The sequence below is a fragment of the Chionomys nivalis genome, chromosome 11, assembly GCF_950005125.1.
Source record: "Chionomys nivalis chromosome 11, mChiNiv1.1, whole genome shotgun sequence".
Taxonomy (NCBI): Eukaryota; Metazoa; Chordata; class Mammalia; order Rodentia; family Cricetidae; genus Chionomys; species Chionomys nivalis.
In genome coordinates, this window is record NC_080096.1 from 61,735,893 (window position 1) to 61,757,991 (window position 22,099).

The following is a 22,099-nucleotide window of genomic DNA, read 5'->3' on the forward strand; positions in this document are numbered from 1 at the left end:
GGAAGAGAAGAAGGGAGGGAGAGAGGGAGAGAGGGAGAGAGGAATCTTTGCTTATTAATACGCAGAGTAAGATTCTGTAAGATGCGCTAGAAAGAAAGGCTGGGCACAGTGATGCACACCCGCAATCCAAGCACTGGGGAGGCAGAGGCAGGAGGACCAGCAGTTTGAGGCTAGTTGGGTATACGAAAGACTGTCTCAGAAAAGACATCCAAGAGGAGTTACTAGGTACACTAGTGGCTCTACACTGGGAGGAACCCCAAGAGAGCATCTCTGTAAGCAGAAATAGGCACATTCAGGCCTGGGCTGTCCTGGGAGGGCTCCCGAGGGGCTAAACACACAGGCCCAGATCAATATCCTTTAAAAATACGACCAAGAAAAGAAAAACGCAGAGGGAAGCCAGTTTCCTGACAGGACCGGGGCATTACCATTCGGAATTCTCCTGAGCTAAACAGCTATGCCTATGCCATGTGACAGCCGCATCCCGTGGGAGGTACCTTCCAGATTGTCTTGATGCCTGAGAGAACTCTCACACGCAGGGAAAACAGGGTGGTCAGTTCTTATTTCACAGGCTCCAAATAAAAAAGCCAGCGAGCTAAAAGCAGGAGCTAGCAATTAAGGAGGACACACAGGATTTGGTTTCTTCTGCTCACCTGACGTAAGGCGGGCCCCAGGGGGCAGATCTTGGATCTCAGAGCCAAGATCAGTTGTTTGTGGTGTTCAACCTTGGCTCCTGCGGAAAACCAGGCAAGAGTTAGGTGTGCTCAAGGAAAAGCAAATGATAGGTAGAGAAATACCGTTCTCTCCTTCCTGAGGGGCGAAGTGGTACAGGAGACAGCTTGAGCCCCAATAAGGCTGAGTTATTACGGGTTGGCTCTCTCTCCTCCGTTCTCCTCCAATCATGCTCTTTAATTAACAGAAGCTAATAGCCACCTTGATGAGCTCTTGTAAGGCTTAAGGAGCAGGCAGGCAGGCACTTAGCACAAAGCCTCGTACCAAGTGCCTAGGGAATAGTAAACGTTATCCCAACAGCGTCTGAAATACCACCGGAGAATGTTGAGTAGCCAACATCCTACGTAAACAGTGGCTAAATAAACGGTGGATGTGCGCGTGGACCTCTCTTGGAGTAGTTGCCATTGCAGGACTAACCCCGAGAGGGTTGGGTAAGAGTGAGCCTGGCAGAGACCCCCCCCCCCCCCCCCCCCCCCCCCCCGCCTTCAGTGGGGAAGCGAAGTAGGATCTGCAGTCCCGGCCGCAGTGTCGGCTTGGCTTGGCTCTTTGTCCTCACAGCCGTTTCCTTCCCCGGAGGCTACTGTCATGGGCTCTCTTACTCAAGCTCCTTTGCTCGCTGGCTCCCGGTTTAATTGGCCAGTGTGGGCTCTGACAACTTCTCATTGAGCGAGAGGAGGGAGTTTGGGCGTTGCATCCCTGCTGCCTCTCTGTGCCCACACCATGTCTTTGGCAGTGCCAGCATCCTTTCAGAATGATACATCTAGGCTGCTCCTTGATCACCTTTCTTGCTTTATTATTGACACTAGGGCTGTGCTGACTAATAATGCTCACAGTTTCAGAGGTGTGAAAAATCTTGTTAGGACTTCCTTCCTTTACTCTTTCATGCCTGGGGTGGTCATTTTTGGTTTTGTTTGTTTTTTGTTACAGATCTGTAGGCAACATTGTCCTTTCTGTGTCCCATTAAGCCCATTTCTGTAATCTGTGAGGTGGCCCCTTCCTTAGAGGCACATACTATTCTATGTCAAGGTCCCGACTCAGGGGTCTCTAAAGAGGTGACAAATGTGTGCTTTAGGGAATGACAGTTGTTTTTTACCATTCCTGGGTAACAAGGCTCTGAAAAGGTGTTAAAACCTCTCCATGTTTGCATTCGGGGACCAGGACTTTGGGGGTTAGAATAGCTCGAAGTCCCAACCCCAGAGAGGGACTGTCTCCCAGGAAAAGGTTAATCTCAGTCTGATAATTATCTTAAAGTTAGTTCATACGCAGTTATTCATGGTATTGTTTTACCTTTTCTGTAAACTGTAACAGGGCTACATAGGCAAGGCAGGGGGAAGCAGAGAACCTTTCCCTCCCCAGGTTTGACCAAAAGTCTAAATAAACACACTTCTTTTGTCAATTCCTGTCTCTTAGTTTCAGTCCAACCTAAGCACAGAACCTGAGATTAAACGGAAACAACCACTTAACCTGGATTGTGCCAGCAAAGATTCCATGCATCCAATGCTTTTCCTGGAAATATTAGAAATACAGCTAGCAAGGTAAAGAAGAAATAACAGCCCAAAGTGGCAGATAATCTAATACCAGCTAATAATGTGTTAAAGTTAAAGTTGGGGGAGTGGGAGAGCGGCCCTCAGCTAACAAGAAACCCAAATGAGACAAGCTTGAGACTGTAGCACTCAACCAGGTAACTGTGGGATAACCAGGAAGGGGAAAAAAAAAAAAAGAAAGAAAGAAAGAAAGAGCTGTTTTAATTTTTAAAAAGTTAATGAGAGAGAACAGCATTAAATTCATTGGACCCTGACATTCAAATTTTGGACTGGGAAAGGTCCTAGCAGAGGGCACTGCAGAGGCATTCTGAGTTTCAAGCACAACACAGTGGTTTGTTTGAATTTACAGGATTATATGTTCCCATAAGAGCAGCCTAGGTCAACTGGGAACAAATGGACTCTTATTGTCTTGTAAATTAAGTGGCTACTCTGTTTGGTTATAATAACTGGGAAAACAAAATCTAAGTTAGAGAGAGCAAAAGAAAAACTACACAATCAAAAAGTTTGTTTAAAAATATTTTCCAGGCCGGGCGGTGGTGGCGCACGCCTTTAATCCCAGCACTCGGGAGGCAGAGGCAGGCAGATCTCTGTGAGTTCGAGACCAGCCTGGTCTACAGAGCTAGTTCCAGGACAGGCTCCAAAGCCACAGAGAAACCCTGTCTCAAAAAAACAAAAAAAACAAAAAAAAAAAAAAAAAAAAAAAAAAAAAAATTTTCCAGGCCTGGTGACACAGGCCTGGAATCCCAGCTATTGGTTGATAGGCCATGGCGCTGGAGGTGAAACCTGGGACCTCATGCTAGGCAAAGGCTGGACTTGAGCATAATTCTAGCTCCTTGGGAAACTGAGGCTCAAGGGTGGGAAGTTCAAGGCCCACCTCAGTGTTTTGAGCAGACTGTGTCAGAAACATGGGTGAAGACTTTTGTGGCTCTCTACAGTGACAGAATTTACAAATTCACAGGCGATATCAGCTTCCTTGGCTGTGGTTTGCCAAGTGGTCCCTTAATTTCTTTCAGAACACGGATTATTTTATACCAGTTCGTGCTACCAACACTAGCTCCCAAAGATTACACTTTACGTTGTAATTATATCTATGCATGTATATATGCGTAGAGTACTGAAACGGATACAAAGAGAATGACCAGGTGAGATGTGTGGATCCCAGTTGCAGCGCTGCTGGGGTTGAGCAGAGCTGAGTTGTGGCATCATAGGGGTGAGACAGAAACAGAGTCCCTTGGGGAAAGACTTGGGGGAAGAGGCGTAGGACCACAAAGGTGAGGTGCCCAACTAGGTCTGGATGGGTAAATGCAGGGATGAACTGATACTAAATGAGGATTGGGCTGAGTGTCAAACATTAGCGACTGAGTTGAGCTGAAGCCCCACAGACAGCTTGGAGTTCTCTGCCTGTCTGTCTGTTGAAGTACTCACCTGTGCTCAGATGATAGGTCAGCGTGCTCACTGCCTTCACAGGATAAGGTGTACTCTGTATGGAGTACAGGTGAGAGCATCGCAGGCCTCATTAGTCTTGTGTATCTTATTTTGTGTATATGAGGGCTCTACCTTCATGTATGGATGTATAACATGTGAGTTCCTGGTGCCCTCGGAGGTCAGAAGGGGTCAGATTCCTCTGAACTGGAGTCACAGATGCTTATGAGCCACTGTGTGAGTGTGGGCCCCAACCCTGGGTCATCCGTAAGGGCAGCCTGAGCCAACTCTCCAGCTCCAAAATGTCTTTCTCTTTCTTTTCATTTATTTTTTAGCACTTTAAAAAAAAAAGATTTATTTTATTTTATATGCTTGGGTGTTTTGCCTGAATGTGTGTCAGTGCAGAACATGCATGCTCATACCCTTAGAGGCCAGAAGAGGATTTTAGCCCCTTCTGATGCTTGTTTCAGACCGTTGTTTGCTGTCATGTGGGGGCTAGGAATAGATAGAACCTTGGTTCTTTGGAAAAGCAGACAGCGGTTATAACCACTGAGCAATCCCAGTACTTTTTTGTTTGTTTGTTTGTTTAAGACAGGTTCTCAGTATGTAGTCATGGCTGTCCTGGAACTGGCTGTGTATCCCTGGCTATCCTTGAACTCAGAGATTCCTGTCTCTGCCTCCTGAGGGCCGGTACTAAAGGTGTGTACCACTACTCCCAATTTTCACTAATCTTTCAAACATCTTGCTTGACAAGTTCTCAGCCTTGTTTTTTCTGACATGGTTTTAATATTCCCATATGCTTCTATGTTCTAAATCTGCTTGTTAATGTTATAGATGGTAATAGGTTTTCTGCTCTCCAATGGTAAATTTCTCTGCTGACGCAGTAAGCCAAATTGAAAAAAAGTAGAACAAAGGTTTATTAGAGCAAAGCAACTCCAGGGTGAGTTCTCCAGTTCCAGAGATCAAGGCCAGGAAAGCTGCACCCCGCCCCCAACTGAAGCAGGGAGATTATATAGATAGTCGGCAAGGGGCAATGATGTGTCAACATAGATTTGTGCCCAAGTATGGTCAAACACTGAGGGCTTAGGCAGGGATTTGGGCTGCTGGCGGCAACAGGGAAGGAAGTTGCAATAGTTGCCAAGAATGTGGAGCTGGTGCTTTTTGGTGCCTTTTCTTTGCTTTGTTCAGATATTCTCTGAGCAGGCAGGGCAGAGAGAGAGAGAGAGAGAGAGAGAGAGAGAGAGAGAGAGAGAGAGTCTGAGAGTCTTTATATTTGGGTTTTCTGTTTTATCTACAACCAACTCCCCTCTCTGTCAATACTGAGTCACCTTCCAAATCCTGCTAGGAGGTAAAACACCTGCACTTTTGGTATAACCTTCTCTTCTGGAAGATCAACTCTGGCCCCACTGACTATGCTTGTTAGAGCAGGATTAATGGACTCAGCACAGAACAACCAATTGTGTTCACCTGGTATGGAGGTTTTGGGGTCTTATAGGACAGAAAAGGGGAAACTGTGTGGATGGAAGATTCCACGTACAGGTCAGCTCCCCTGTAGCCTAGAAGTGGTAGATACCAGCGGGTTTGGTGTGTGGGTCTCCTTATCGGAAAATTCCACAGGTAATATCATCACATCCTGTCCACAGTGGCTTCGGCCACCTGAGGCTTTTAGGTGATTAACCTTTAATGCTCCCTCCCTCCTTATGTCCCTTAAGCTGCCTTCAGTTACTTATCCTTGCCCCTTTACTGCTTTTTCATCCTTCTCCCCTGCTCCTTTGGTCCCACTAAGCAAATGACCTGAATGCTTTTTCCTCCGTGGTATCACAGAGCCAGATTCCTCCTCTCTCTCCCAGCTCCAACACCCTCCTAACTCTTTCCTCTCTCTCACACTGTTTTTCCCTTCGGCCATTGGCTTAAAACCCAATCCTCTGAGGTTTCTAGAACCTTTCTGCCCTCCAAGTTACTGCGTCCAAGGGGATATTCATGTTCACACACACACACACACACACACACACAGCCTCATTTTTCCTGAATCAATAAATGTCTATGGTCTTCTGGTATCCTACCTGATTCACCAAGAAATTCCAGCACATCTTAAACTCTCACAGTCTAACATTCCAGGACACTTATGTTGGTATTTCCTTCTCTGCTATACTGTAAGAAGCAAATCCCATATCTGGGCTTTGGCAATGTTTTTTGGTTTTTTTCAAACTCTTTTCATTCCCAGGATTCCCACTATCACCCTGCTGGTAATGAGGTGGTCCCCTCTACCTAACCTAGATAGAATTATCAGCCTAACTCTGAAGATCCGGTATGCATGTCACTTCCTCACCTGGGGCTCCAGGGTATGGAAAAGGCCTCAGTTATGGTAGTAAACTATGATAAGATCTAAAATAATCACCAAGAGGGCCGATGAAACCCCCACTTGCCTTCATGGCCTATCTTATAGAGCTTTCCAAATATAATCATCTAGATCTGAATTCAAGGGCAGGAAATCTATGTTTACATACCTCATGCATCGCCTAATCCTACTGAGACACTAGGGAAAATGCTCCCTAAACTGGAGGATGGCCTTTAAACTCCTCAAAAGGACCTCTTTAAAGTCTTTACTATTAACTAGACAGCAAGCACAAAAAGATCAGGTCAAATACCAATTAATTACAATCACATCCAGGACAGCTGAACAGGAAGCCACCAGAGCCTTGCTTTAAGTGTGGTCAAAATGGACCCTGGGTCAAACCTTGTCCAGACACATGAACTCTACTGGGACACTAACCAGTATGTACCATTAAGGGACATTGAGAACTGGAATGTTTTTAAACTCGTGGGTGGAGGCCAGCTGTTCCAAACACTAACTCTGAGCCAGGATTCTCAATGTCTAACAGCGCTGGTTAGTTTTTTGTCAAATTGACACAAGCTGGGGTTATCTGGGAGAAGGACCTCAGTTAAGAAAATTTCCCATCAGACTGGCCTCTTGGCAAGCCTGTGGAATATTTTGACAAATGATTGATGTGGAAGAGCCCATCTCACTGTGGTCTGAGCAGCAAGTCAGCAAGCAGCATTCATCCAAGGTCTGTGACTCAGATCCTGCCTCCAGGTTCCTTCCTTGAGTTTCTGCTCTGGCTTCCTTTCATGGTGGACTATAAGCTTTAAGTTGAAATAAACCTTCTCCACACCAGTTTCTTCTAGTCATTTATCACAGAATAGAAAGCAAACGAGGACTCTAAACTTTTAGAACAAACCAGCAACTATGCTTCTGTCTGGTACGGGAGAATTGTCTATATTCTGTCAATTATGCTTTAAATAAATGCTGATTGACCAGTAGCCAGACAGGAAGTATGGGCGGGACAACTAGACAGGAAGTAGAGGTGGGTCAATGAGAACAGGAGTATTCTGGGAAGGAGAAAGCCCATTCCTCCGCAGTGCTGTCCAGACATCAAAGAAGCAGGATGTGACCTGACCCGCTGAAAAAGGTACTGAGCCATGTGGCTAACATAGATAAGAATAATGGGTTAACATAAGTTATAAGAGTTAATAAGAAGCCTGAGCTCATGGACCAATCAGTTTATCATTAATATAGAACTCTGTGTGATTTTCTTTGGAACTTGATTGCGGAAACCGGGTGGGACAGAAACCCCAACAAGCAGTCCCTCATGTTACATCTGTCCAGACTCAGAAGCCCTCACAGACACCGCCATCACTCAGGATGAACCTAGAACAAATATCACAGTTGCAGGTAGGTCAATACCCACCTTTCCTTTTAGACTCATTTCTTCTTAACTGGACACTCAGTCTTTTTTATGGAGATGGATAGCCTTACCTCTCAACCCCTAAAACCTAGCCCCTCCTGTGTCTAAAGACACTTGAATATTTACTCATGATCTGATTTCCACTTTTGGGATGAGACATTCTATTCTCCACACTGCTCTTGCTGCTCACTTGCACACAACCCATATAAGGATTTTTCTCATCCTAATGACTCCTCCTCACTCTTCTCTCATAGCCCAAGTCAATCCCATAGTTTGGGACACTTAGCATTTCTCCAGGGCCATACCTCACTCTCCTGTAAACACTGCTCTGAAGATCATTGTCCTGTTTAGGGTTTCCATTGCTGTAATGAAACAACATGACCAAAGCAAGCTGAAGAGGAAAGGGTTTATTTGGCTTACACTTCCACATCACAGTTCACCATCAAAGGAAGCTGGGACAGGAGCTCAAACAGGGCAGGACTGGAGGCAGAAGCTGATGCAGCACTCATGGAGGGGTGCTGCTTACTGGCTTGTTCCCTCTGGATTGGTCAGTTTGCTTTCTTATAGAACCAGGACAGCCATCCCAGGGGTACCACCTGGGTACCACCTACCATGGGCTGGGGCCTTCCCCCATCAATCACTAATTAAGAAAATAGGCTTGACTAGAGCCAGAGACATTCTCTCTCTCTCTCTCTCTCTCTCTCTCTCTCTCTTTCTTTCTTTCTTTCTTTCTTTCTTTCTTTGTTTTTCAAGACAGGGTTTCTCTGTGTAGCCCTGGCTATCCTGAAACTCACTCTGCAGACTAGGCTGCCTCAAACTCAGAGACTCCCCTGCCTCTGCCTCCTGAGTGCTGGTATTAAAGGCATGCGCCACCGTTTCTTGACAACAGAGGCATTTTTTTAATTGCTATGCCCTCCTTTGACTTTAGCTTGTGTGTAGCACGAATCCTATTTGGTCTTAATAATAAAAACACAGAGTCAGATATTAGGGGGTGAAAGCTGAAAGATCAGAGAAGTAAAGCAGCCAGCGACTAAAGGTTTTACCTCTATGAAATCCTTAGACCAAAAAGGGCTGAGCTCTTGTCTCTGCACACTCATATCACTTCCTGTCTTCTGTCTGTACAGAACTCCAGACCTCTATGGTTAACTAATGGCTAGCTCCACCCTCTGATCTTTAGGCAAACTTTATTTGTTAGAATACAAACAAAATATCACCACACTTGTATCAAGTTTATATAAAACTACCTGGCATAATCATCAACTTGCCAAACGGGGCACGACATTCCTTTCTCTCTCAGAGCATTACAGAGCCTCCAACCGACCATAAACAACTGTCTCAATCCCACCCTCTCTCTATTATGGTTGTCAGCCACACTCCCCCACCCCAGGAAGACAATAGCTTGCTCAGACAGCATACTTCCATGAAGCAGTGAAAGATCTGAGATTCTTCCTCAGACGACACACCAACCAGACCAGAGAGAACTGACCAGATGTTCAGAGACAGTCTCTTTGCTGGGTCACAGTTTTTCTAGAAATAGCCCTTTAAAAATATCCAGTTGTGGGCTGGAGCGATGACTCAGTGGTTAAGAGCATTGGCTGCTCTTCCAGAGGTCTTGAGTTCAATTCCCAGCAACTACATAGTGTCTCACAACCATCTGTAGTGGGATCTGGCACCCTCTTCTGGCATGTAGTCAATAGAGTACACACACACACATATATACACCTTTAAAAAATCCATTTGTTGTGTGTGTGCGCTTTGTGTGTGCCGTGGCACACGGGTGGCCATCAGAGGACGACTTTCTGGAGCTGGTTCTTTCCTTTGACTGTGGGCTTCAGGGACTGAATCCAGGTCTTCAGGCTTGTGCCGAAGCACCTTTACCCCTGAGCCATGTCACTGGCCTGGAATACTTCTTACCTTGGACAGGAGTATGGCAGCTTGTTGACTTCCTTTGGGTGAAATAATTTTGCATGCCAGAGCTCACTTTAGCTGAGCGTGCCCCTGCCTTTTGATGCCATGAGTACTTTAACAATCTACCCTCTGACCATTCTGTTCTCTCCCACACTGCAAGTGTTTAAAGAACCAGTGCTTAAGACACAGCCGATCAAACTGCTTTTCTTTTATCATCTACTTTTACTGAACATGTGTCTTCAGTGTTTGGTTTTAGCTTTGGTTCTTCTCTTGTCTTCTTGAGACGGGTCTTGCTATGTAGCCCAAACTTTCTATGACCTCATTGTCATTCTGCCTCAGTTTCTCAAGTAGTTGGAAGACAGGTGTATTTTTTTTCTGTTGCTATGAGAGAAAATCCTAAGAAATAAACTTAAAAAAAAAAAAGCTTTTTTTTTTTTTTTTTTTTTTGCTTACAGTCCTTGAGGAATATAGTCCTTCATGGCAGGAGGTATGGTAGGAGTGTGGGGTGGTCAGGAAGCTGAGAGAGAACAGGAAGTAAGGCCAAGTTACCAAATCTTACCCCCATTCTCCTATGATTTCTTTCTCCAGCAAGGCTTCATTTTTTAATGGTTCCACAACCTTCAGAACAGCGCCACCAGCTGGAGACTACGTGCTCAGACCCATAAGCCTATGGGGGATCTTTCATGTTTAACGCAGCAGGTATGTGCTGCTATCTCCAGCTCCTAATTCTTGCTTTCACTCTTACTTTTTTCAGTCAATTATGGTTACCTGTGCCTGCCTTCATACTAGTCATACCATGTTAAGACCTGAAAACAAAAGCCTTTCCTATGTAGTGCATATTGCAGAATATTATTTTATGATGTGTTACATTTATTTATGCTGCAGAATATTTGTTTAATGATGCAAAGATATCTCACATTCTTCTATGTTGCATTTGTTTAACTCAGTGAAGCTGTGTTACTTTGCCTGTCTAAAACACCTGATTGGTCTAATGAAGAGCTGACCAGCCAATAGCAAGGCAGGAGAAAGGATAGGCAGGGCTGGCAGGCAGAGAGAATAAATAGGATGGAAGATCTTGGAGAATAGATTGACGAGTGAGAAAAGAAGGGACCTGTCACCCAGCCACCCTGCCAGACAAGAAAGAAAGGAAGAAAGGAAGAAAGAAAGAAAGAAAGAAAGAAAAAAATATACAGAAATAGAGAAAGGTAAAAGCCCAGAGGGAAAAGGTAGATAGGATAATTTAAGAAAAGCTAGCTAGAAATAAGCTAAGGCCAGGCATTCATAAGAAGACTGTGTGTGATTTATTTAGGAGGGACCTGTCACCCAGCCACCCTGCCAGAATAAGAAAGAAAGGAAGAAAGAAAGAAAGAAAAAAAGAAAGAAAGAAAGAAAGAAAAAAATATACAGAAATAGAGAAAGGTAAAAGCCCAGAGGGAAAAGGTAGATGGGATAATTTAAGAAAAGCTAGCTAGAAATAAGCTAAGGCCAGGCATTCATAAGAAGACTGTGTGTGATTTATTTAGGAGCTGGATGGTGGGTCCCCCAAAGAGTAAAGAGCAAAGCGTAAAAACAACTAACAAGTTTACTCATTGGATTTCTCAGTTACGGACATAGCCAAGTCAGTTATTTGTAGCTTGGGTACGAGTTAGTCTCTGTAGAGTTTATGCATTATTAATGCCTTGGCTCAGTTCAGACAAATGAATCATACCAAGAGGGATCCAGGGCACAGTATTTCGAAAGACTTTCCCAGATGATTCCTTATGTGGTCAGGGTGACAAAGTGGTGACTTATATCATGTCAGCATCTTGTCGTTATTTGGCTCAAGGTTGAGTTTTTCTTAGTCATTTGGACAGACAACAAAGGGTGGGACAGATCTGGTGGCAGCTCTCACCAGTGAAGTTACAGGAGCATTAGAAGCTGTGTTGTTGTATGTCTAGAGATGTGTAACATTCACACGGGGACAAGTGTTTTCAGGTCCTCTGATTGTCTAGAGAGAGCTATCAAGTGTTTTCACGTTTTCTGACCATCTAGAGAGAACTATCAAGATAAAAAGCCCCAAGACAAAACATAGATGAATAGAAACAGGTTAAATAAGTTAAAAGAGTTAATGGGACAAGCCTAAGCTTAGGCCAAGCTTTCATAATTAAAAATAAGTCTCCATGTCTTTATTTGGGAGCTGGTTGATGGCCTAAAGAAAATTCCAACTACAAGGGGGTGGTGAAAGGCTGCTTCTGGGTGGGGATATGAGAGAGAGAGAGAGAGAGAGAGAGAGAGAGAGAGAGAGAGAGAGAGAGAGAGAGAGGAGAGGAGAGGCTACAATGAGGTGGTGTGGAACATGTGAGAGAACACTCGATGATGTTGATGTGTCACATTGGCCTTTAGTAATGACTGAAAGTGTCCTGGGGATGGGGAACACCTGGTTCTGGAATGGGGCTGTTCTAACGCTGAGTATGGAGGAGGATCTACTGATGTGGACATTAGTGATTATTGACTGATGTTGTCTTTCAACAACCTTGGGAAAGGAAAAAGACTCTATTAGCTACTCTTCTGCTTCTGTGAAAGGCACCATGAACAAAAGCAACTTTAGGAAGAGAGGGTTTATTTTAGCTTATGGTTCCAGAGGGATATAGAGTCAATCATAGTTGGGAAGGCATGGCATGGCGGCAGGAGAGGAAGCCAGCCAATCACATTTTTACCAAACATAGGAAGCAGAAAGAATATAAAGTGGCTACATCCCTTCAAAGCCTGGCCTCAGTGATGTACTTCCTCCATCAAGGCACTGTCTCCTAAAGGCTCCATATCCTCCCTAAACAGTGACACCCATGGAGAAGCGAGTGTTCAAATACACCAGCCTGTGGGAACATTTCCCATTCAGACTACCATAGAATCACTGTTTGTTAGCTTATTTATTTGGGACAGACTCTTATTGTGTAACCCTAGCTGGCCTGAAACTCATTATGTAGACCAGGCTAGTTTCAAACACACAAAGATCCACCTGCCGGTGATGTGGGAAGTAATGTATGCTGTAAACATTGTTTTATTTCCATTGGCTAATAAAGAAGCTGCTTTTGGCTAATGGCTTAATAGAGTAAAGCCAGGCTGAAAGAGATATATAGAGAGTAGGCGGAGTCAGGAAGAAGCCATGTAGCTGTCACCGGAGACAGACATGCTGAAACTTTGCCAGTAGGCCATGACCTTGTGATGATGCACAGATTAATGGAGATGGGTTAGTTTAGGATATAAGAGCAAGCTAGAAAAATGTTTAAGCTATTGGTCAAACAGTATTACAAATAGTATAGTTTCTGAGTGATTATTTAGCATCTGGGCAATTGGGAACAAACAAGCGGCCTCCCCCAATATGCCTCTATCTTACTCGAATCAAAGGCATGCACCACTATGCTTGGCCTGACAGGATTATTTTAAATTATATGTTTATTCTCCTCTGTCTAAAGATTATTTGAGCCAATTTCTAGTATGGCTACAAAAGGAATAAAAATGTAGAATGGTCAGGGCATGTTAAACAGTGACCATGAGGATGGGCCATGGAAATGCAGTAGAGCCTGTGTTAATCCCACACATGAGAGGAGAAAAACCACCAACTCAAAGCATCATGGCCAAAATTAATGATTAAAACAAGCTTTTTATTCATGCACACAGGCTGCCTCCCGCTAAGGTAGGGTTTTAGAGGTCAGCCTTGGGTGTGAGTCCTCAAAAAACAGAAATAAAAAGCAAAGGCCATGGCTGCTTCTAGATACAGTGGAGGAGAAAGTGTAACATGAGGGCCGGGCCTGCTTATTGGGGTTTCTGTCCCGCCTGGTACCCCACAGCCGGCAAGCCCCAAAGAAAATCACACAGAGGTCTCCATAAGTTATAAGCTGATTGGCCCATTAGCTCAGGCTACTTATTAGCTCTTATGACTTATATTACCTTTTTCAGCTGACAGGTCACATCCTGCTTCCTCGGTGGTCTGGGCAGGAGTGGGAGGAATCAACTTCCTCCTTCCCAGAATTCTCCTGTTTTCATTGCATCATTTCTACTTCCTGTCTGGTTTTCCTGCCTATACTTCCTGCCTGGCCAATCAGCATTTATTTAAAACATGATTGACAGAATACAGACAATTCTCCCACACCAAGAAAGTTTATTGTACATATGTGAGAGCACAGTCAGAGGCAGGGATTTATGGGAGAGTCTGGAGTGAGCGTGACTAGATTACCAGATGGAGCTGGGCTATGTGGGGAGGGGCAGCACAGCCCCTGGGCTGAGAGTTCAGTGCAGAGGAAGGGGTATGCTGTAATCAATTTCCTATAATGGGTAGGGACTGAGGGATGCTGGGAGAACCTGGTGGTCAGGTCCACTTTGATATGTTCAATAGGCACCAAGCCTTTGTTCTGGGTTTGAAACTTAACAGGATATAGGCAGGGCATAGCCCAATCACTGAGAAACAGAAATTTAATCACACACAGGAATAAACCTGGTTTGTCTTTACAATAAGTTGGAGGCAGGCTGGTTCTTCCCATGTAGTCAGTACCCAAGCAATAAGAAGTTATCGCTAGACAGCTAGATCTACCACAAATGAAGGACATGTTCAACAAGATGAAACGGCAGCCTACAGAATGGGAAAAGATCTTCACCAACCCCACATCGGAGGACAGAGGGCTGATCTCCAAAATATACAAAGAACTCAAGAAATTGGTCATCAAAAGAAGAAATAACCCGATAAAAAAATGGAGTACAGACCTAAACAGAAAACTCTCAACAGAGGAATCTAAAATGGCTGAAAGACACTTAAGGAAATGCTCAACATCCTTAGTTATCAGAGAAATGCAAATCGAAACAACTCTGATATATCATCTTACACCTGTTAAGAATGGCCAAGATCAAAAACACTGATGACAACTTATGCTGAAGAGGTTGTGGGGTAAAGAGAACACTTCTGCATTGCTGGTGGGAGTGCAAGCTGATACAGCCCCTTCGGATATCTGTATGGAGATGTCTCAGAAATTTATCTTCTTTCTTTCTTTCTTTCTTTCTTTCTTTCTTTCTTTCTTTCTTTCTTTCTTTCTTTCTTTCTGTCTGTCTGTCTGTCTGTCTGTCTGTCTGTCTGTCTTTCTTTTTCCTTCCTTCCTTCCTTCCTCTCTCTCTCTCTCTTTTTTTTTTTTTTTTTTTTGGGTTTGCAATGTTCTCTAGGACAGAGTTAGAAGGTCTGCGGGGCTCTCCCTTTCATTCTGCTTCTTGCTGGTAAGAGCTGTGGGATTAGGGATCCAGCTTCACGCTCTCGTCTGCCACCACAGACGGTCCGTGGTGTGTGATCATGACTGAGGACTTGAATTTACTGTGAAAACAGTTTCTCTTGCAATGAAATGAGCAGAGATGTCATTATTCCCAGAGGGTGACTAAGTCTGAGTCAGCTAACAGTCTCCTACCCCTGCATGGTAATAGTTCTGCTTTTTGTTTTCTAAACCCTCCCTACCACACTATGTGATGAGAACAGAAATGTGTGTGGGCTCTGTATGTGTGGCATTCTGTTTCTTGGTTAAGATTTCGTGAATATACTTTAAATATGCCTCAACTGTGTTGTCAGTGGAAGGTTCAAAACACTCAAAGAAGCTATTCTAGCTGGGTAGATTTGAGCAGAGAGTGGTAGTGTACATTTAGTATCCCAGCATTTGGGAGACTGGGACAAGAGGATTACCAAGAGTTCAAGGCCAATCCGGGCTACAAAGGAAGGTTGTGTCATGTTAAAAAAACAAACTGGGGGTGGGTGGGTGAAAGATGACCTAGTTGTTAATCAACTAAGAACCACACACATTCCTGAACCAGGTGCTTTCCCACCCCCCACTCAGCGTCATTGGGCACCATTACCACCTGCCAATGGGACATGCTTCGACCAATGTTGCCACCATTGCATTGCCTGGTTTTCCCTATGTACATGCTCACAGCCCTCCTCCACCTTGTCTGCTGCTGTCTTCATGCCTGCTCAGAGGCCGCCATTTTGCATCCTCCCCCCCCCCCGCAATAATCTCTTGTATCAGGTCTGTTGTGTGGTGTGATTTTTGTGGCATTCCTTAGCCCCAGTTGCCAAGATACTTCTTCACCAAAAAAACCTCTTTCATTGGTGATTAAGATTACAATCTCCTCTTCTAGAGGACTGCATCTCAGTTCCTAGTACCCACATGGGATAGCTCCTAACCACCCACAACCCCAACTCCAGGGTATCTGATACCCTCTTCTGGACTCTGAGAGCATCTACACTCATACATGGACATACCCTCCTCCACATATACACGTCATTAAAATAAATATTTACAAAATAAATAAATAAATAAGAGGTTGGAGAGATGGTGTTAATCCCAAAGATCCAAGGAGAAAAATTGCCAATTCAAAGCATCAAGGTCAAATTATTAAAGCCAGCTTTTTTTATTCGTGTACATGGACTGTCTCTCCCTAAGGAAGGGCTCAAGGGGTCAGTATTGGACATGAGGGAGTTAAGGTTTTTTTTTTTTTTTTGATTTTTCGAGACAGGGTTTCTCTGTAGCTTTTTGGTTCCTGTCCTGGAACTAGCTCTTGTAGACGAGGCTGGCCTCGAACTCACAGAGATCCGCCTGCCTCTGCCTCCCTAGTGCTGGGATTAAAGGCGTGCCCCACCACCGCCCGGCTGAGTTAAGGGTTTTTGTAGCTGAAGTATAGGGGTTTTCAAATGTGGGAATTGATAAATAAGTGGGGTTCTAGAAGCAGAACATAACAAGGTAGTCATAACAACAAGGTAGCTATAACAACAGGTGTTTATAATAACCTTTTGAAATAAAGGTAGGGTTGCAAGATGTTCACAGCAACATTTTTAAAACAAAGTATTGGTTGCTGTTTTTCAAAGACTGAGGCAAAATGGGTCATCAATGTCCCAGTAGATGGGAACACTGTTGCTCTTCCAGAGGATTTGAGTTAAATTTTCAGTACCTTCATAGTGGCTTCTAACTTCCGTAACTCCAGTCTCAGGGGATCCCAAACACTCTTCTAGCATCCATGGGCACCAGGCATGTACAGGATCATAAAAATATATGCATAAAAGTATTTTAATAATAAATAAGATTAAAAAGATGGTAAATGACATCATTCCTTTAGAAATATCATGTTCATTCAATACCTAAATATATATTGGAGTAATGATAAACATTATAAACACTGTTCACAATTTTATTCACCCCCCCCACTGGCAAGGTGACACATACTTGTAATCCCAACACTTGAAAGGTGAAGGCAGAAGAATCAGAAATACAAGGATATCTTCAGCTACCTAGGGAGTTTAAGGCCGTCTTGGGCTACATGAAACTCTGTCTCAAAAAATATTTTTTTTTTAAATCTAAAACCAAGTGGATAGACTTATTTATGTCTGATTCCTTCAGGGATGGTTCCTGTAATGATCAGGTGCACTGTGTTTCTGCTGCATTGTCCTCAGCTAGGTTTGATACAGTCTTTCCTATTGGTACACAAAATAGTCTTGGAAGTGAATTTGTAGGTTGTGTAACTGAGAGTTAAGTAAGTGTTACATGGGTATTAAATTTGTAGAGAACTAAGAGAATAGCAAAGTTATAGTGTTTGAGAAGAGGCCTCTTGCCTTAGAAATAGGTAGCTAAGTGTAATCTAGAGGCTTTTGATATTTTGCTCCTGGGGGAAGAGAGAGAAGGAAGTGAAAGGGAGATGCTGAGCTCAGCCAAGTAATGCTAGATGTGGGGGAGAGTGGGGCATGGGTGGGGTAGTGTAAGAAATGGGGGTGTGGTATTGCTAAGTTCTTTTTTTGTTTTTGTTTGTTTGTTTGTTTTTCGAGACAGGGTTTCTCTGTGGTTTTGGAGCCTGTCCTGGAACTAGCTCTTGTAGACCAGGCTGGTCTCGAACTCACAGAGATCCGCCTGCCTCTGCCTCCCGAGTGCTGGGATTAAAGGCGTGCGCCACCACCGCCTGGCTTATTGCTAAGTTCTGAAAGAGGCATGTCTATGCTGACAAGAATGGCAGCCCCCAGCCGGGCGGTGGTGGCACATGCCTTTAATCCCAGCACTTGGGAGGCAGAGGCAGGTGAATCTCTGTGAGTTCGAGACCAGCCTGGTCTACAAGAGCTAGTCCAGGACAGGCTCCAAAGCCACAGAGAAACCCTGTGTCGAAAAAAACCAAAAAAAAAAAAAAAAAAAAAAAAAGAATGGCAGCTCCCATAAGTAAGGGGCATTTTCTCTGGCATTTTGCCCAGCACAGATACACCACAGCTACAGCAACTCACAGGTGAAATCAATGGTATTAGCTTTAAATTGGCCGAGTAGAGTTGGGAAGACTAAAATCTCTGCCTGGGGCTTTAGCAGTATTAGTATGCAATATTAGAGTCTAAGACTTCCAAAAGCTAGCGTCCTCCCCCTAACTGATGTCAGCCTTGCCTCACGTAAAGAAGGAAAACCACACAGCACCATCATTCTGTAGTCTGTAAAACCTTATTTCTATAGATTTCTTGATTCAGCCACACAAGGATGCTTTCAGAACGTTGAGCCCTGAAGGCAAATGTGCTCCAAGACTTGAAGGCAGTCAGAGGAAGGATATATGACCACATGATGACTTCCCAGTTAGGAACAGATCACATACATGATGGTGGTCCCTTAAAGTCATGTCACATAAGATACTCTGGCCGTCTTATCCTGTTCATGTACACCATGATGTTTTCATAATGAAGGAACCTCCTAATATCTTTGACTATGTTTTATTGTTAAGACATGTATGAAGAAAAAAGATGCATGAAAATATTTTTCTCATGGTCAGTTATAAATGTGCTTTACTTAAGCAATTGATGTTTTGTAGGTTAGTTGGAAGTAGGCTATTTTTTTACAACTGAGTCATTTATTGAAAATTTCAAGTTTTCTATTTAAATTAATAATAATAATAATAATAATAATTTACCTCTTTTTTTTGGAGACATGGTCTCACTATGTAGCCTTGTCTGGTTTAGAAATTAGCATGGAGACCTCAAACTCCCCTTGGCCTTATTGAGATCTGGCTACCTCTACTTCCTGAGTGCTAAAATTAAAGGTATATGATACCATGCCCAGCTTAAAAATTCACTCTTATGAGCATCTGCATTTAATAAATTTCATTTGTCTTTCAAGTTATTTTTAATTTTTAAACATTGAACCCAGTAGCCAGTTCTAAGAGGATTCTTATGCTTCATGTTATGCCCAAATCCGCGAAGTTCCCGCAAAAGCCAACAAGGAGACCAAGTCCTGTATGTAAAAGCAAAGAACCTTTATTTTATGCAAATTTGCAAACTCTGTCTTTCTGCATGTCCAACATATTGGAATAAATGGAGAGTCCCGAGCTCAGTTAGAATTGGGTTTTTATAGTAGTAAAGGTGGGGGTGAGGGGTTTCTGAGGTTCAGGACCCCTGATTGGCTGACATTTGTCTAGGGGTGTCCTGGTGAGTGAGTTCTGGCAGGTGGTCCAATCTACAGTGGTTGGAATGCTAGGCATTTCCTTTGGATGATCTATTTTTGGGTGGTGCTTGTGTAATCTCAGTTTGTGGTTCTTCCTGCAGCCAGGTATTGCTTCAGGGTAAACTACTGAGACTCAGGCCTCTATTTAAATTTATTGATGGCTGAGTCCTACTTTGGCAGGTGATAATGGTTGGAAGTAAAGAACTTCCTTTGGGTGACCTGCCCATACTTAGCTTATCATGGCTGGCTCCCATACTTCACGTCTTTGGTGATCCCCACCCATATATAGTCAGAGGTAATCCTAGATGATGGGCTAGAACAAGGTAGAGAAGATAGTGTGATGTCTGAGGGCAGATAATAAAGGGCACCTGCTTCTGCATTCTCTTAGATCTTTTGCTCAGTAAAAAGCTAACTGCCCTGCGAGGCTACTCAGGGATCCCTGAGAAGAAGTCACAGGGAAGGGAAACTGAGGCTTCTTGTTGTGTGACTTTTTCTGAGGAGATTTGAACAAACGTCTGTTCACCTTGGTTATTGCACCAACAACAGACTGAAAACACATATTTCACCCAAGTCTAGCTTAAAGAAATAGTAAGTTCACTATGGCTAATAACAGCAGTGTGGGTGAGCAGTTGCTTACTGGAGTATGGGTGACTCAAAGGTGGCTGCCCCACCGAAAAGCCCACCCCAGAATGAGTGACTCACAACAGCTGCTTCCCTGGCACCTCCTACACAACTTGCAGGCAGGTTGACAGACCAGAAAGTCTTCAGCAATGACTTAATGCTTTTATAACGTTGGAGAAGGACCTTGTGAGTCATGTAAGTTTCAGGACTTCTCTGGGCCTTGTATGTTGTATGAGTTTCCCTTTGGTAGGGAATGTTTCAGAGGAAATACCTACACAGTGCTATCCTTTCCTCTGGCTCTTTTTTTGTTGTTGATCCTAAATTTTATTTATGAATTAATACAAAACATTCCAGACCAATGTGTCTTAATCCTCCTCCTCCTCCTCCTCCTCCTCCTCCTCCTCCTCCTCCTCCTCTTCATCCTGGTTAATCTGGAAGTAACGCAGCTCATAGCTCTCTTTGCTGTTGGCGACAACACGCAACCAGTCTCGGAGATTGTTCTTCTTCAAATATTTTTTGGTGAGATATTTCAAATACCTTTTGGAGAAAGGCACCTCGGAAGTGACAGTGATCTTGCTATTGCTCCGTTCGATGGTCACAACCCCTCCGCCAAGATTCCCAGCTTTGCCCATTCACCTTGATTTTCTCCTGGAGGAACTGCTCGAAATTAGCAGCATCCATGATCCCATCTTCTACAGGGTGGGTGCAATCAAGGGTGAACTTCAAAACCTGCTTCTTTTTTTTGCCCCCCTTCGCCACAAGCTTTTTCACGGGCGCCATGGCGGCAGAGGAGGCAGAAAGGGAGCTCCTCTGGCTCTTATATTCTTTACGTCTCCTACAATGTTCTCTGAGCTATTGCTATAGATGTCTGGTTATTTCATTCATGGCTGAGTACTGGGCCACTGTGGCAGAGCAATAGTCTCTGTTAGGATGCTGAGCAGTTATGACTCTTTGTAGTGTATTTTTCATTGCAAGAAAGAAGTTTCCCTGTCATGACCAACAGAAGATAACAAGAGCAATAATCTATAAACACAAACACACACACAAATGTTTAGAAAGCAATTTAACAAGCATACCATATCAATCTAACAAGAGAATAGTGCCACTTCCCCACAGGGCCTATTGTTACAGTGGTATTGGAGGCCCATTAAGGGAAAGCCATTTCCCTCTCAAAAGAATAAATATACTTCAGAGACATGCCATGTCTCCTCCCTAAAGAGTTAATACAGTTGGGTAGGGTAATCACCTGGCCAAGAGCCCACCTGTAATGATCTGTCTCTATAAGAGATAACACACACCCACTCCCTCCCCCATCCACTGAGGCAAGCTGATCTTCAGCTTCCAACCTTAGCCTCTTTCTCTTTTCTGTCTCTCTCTCTCTCAGAGAGGCAGCTTAGGTCTCTCCTTTCTCTCTCTCTCTCTCTCTCTCTCTCTCTCTCTCTCTCTCCCTCTTTCTCCCCCCTCTCTCCTCCTGTCTCTCTCTTTTCCTCTCTCTCTCTCTCTCCCTCTCTCTCTCTTTCTCTCTCTCTTTTCCTCTCTGTTCTTCTCCCCTTCTCCCTTTCCTTCCATAACCACTAATAAATATCCAACCTCACTTTGTATGGTGTACCTAACAGTCTGTCTCTCACCTCTCACCTGCTGACGCCACATGGCTCTCCGCTGGGGGCCAACCACCTTCAGAGACCTGCAGTGTGGTGGTCTCTTGCACTGTCCCTGCATGGGACTGGCTGCTCTAGGGACCCCCTGCCCACTGCCTGCTGCCACTGGGGATCCCACAGCAAGCTACTCGGGGATCCGCAGCAATCTTTAATAATCCATTACATCACCCTCAGAAAGACTGATTAACTTTAAGTCATGCTCAGAGAGGTTCTTTCTTTCCCAGAAACCATGCCCACAGAGGAGCTGTTAATGGAACTGCCACCTTGCAGTTAAGCCTGCCTGCTCTCATGAACTACTCAGAAAAGCTTAACTTGCCCTTCTCCTTCATTTCTGTCTCTTTCATAGGTTGGCTAGAGCCCAAGGATGCTTTCTCTGGCTTTTTTTATTTTCTCAGAATCCTCTCTACTCCCTATGTGGTTGACCACCATCCTGGCTTAATTCCAATAACATGGCCTTTTCTCTTCCTTTTCTTCATCTCTTTTATTTGGACAACTGTGGATTTGTAGCTTTCCTGTGGGCTTTTAAAAAACTCTAATAAAATTGTTCTCAAGCTTCTTTCTGAGTCAGTTCTTAACTGAGACTAAGCAGGGAAACCTGATTTCCCTGGCAGCATATTGTGGAGGCCGAAAAATGCAGGTGCATTTCTGTCGTGTCTGACAGTCAGAGAGTTTGGAGATTGATAAGTGTAGATGTCCCAACTCAAGATGTGATTGCTTGTTTTTTTTTTGTTTTTTGTTTTTTGAAATTAAGATAGCTCCATGCCATCCTGACAGGTGGTCAGGATATGCAAATGTACTGCTCCTTCTTTGGTAACTATGAAGTCACCTGGGGAGGGGTGGCCTTCAGGATGTGTGATCTAGAGCAGCTTTGCTACCTAGACAGCAGAATGCTAATGATTTGATGTCTCAGGGTGATAAAAGATTGACTGTGTGAGTTATCCTTTCTATCATGTTAATAAAGTCTTTGTTACCTTCTCCCTTCACACACACACACACACACACACACACAC

General features: G+C 44.0%; 1 pseudogene; it reads right to left on the bottom strand.

Moving 5' to 3' along the window:
- Positions 1-328: 328 nt before the first annotated feature.
- Positions 329-20,220, bottom strand: LOC130884368 (60S ribosomal protein L22-like; annotated as a pseudogene).
- Between the last annotated feature and the right edge of the window lie 1,879 nt (positions 20,221-22,099).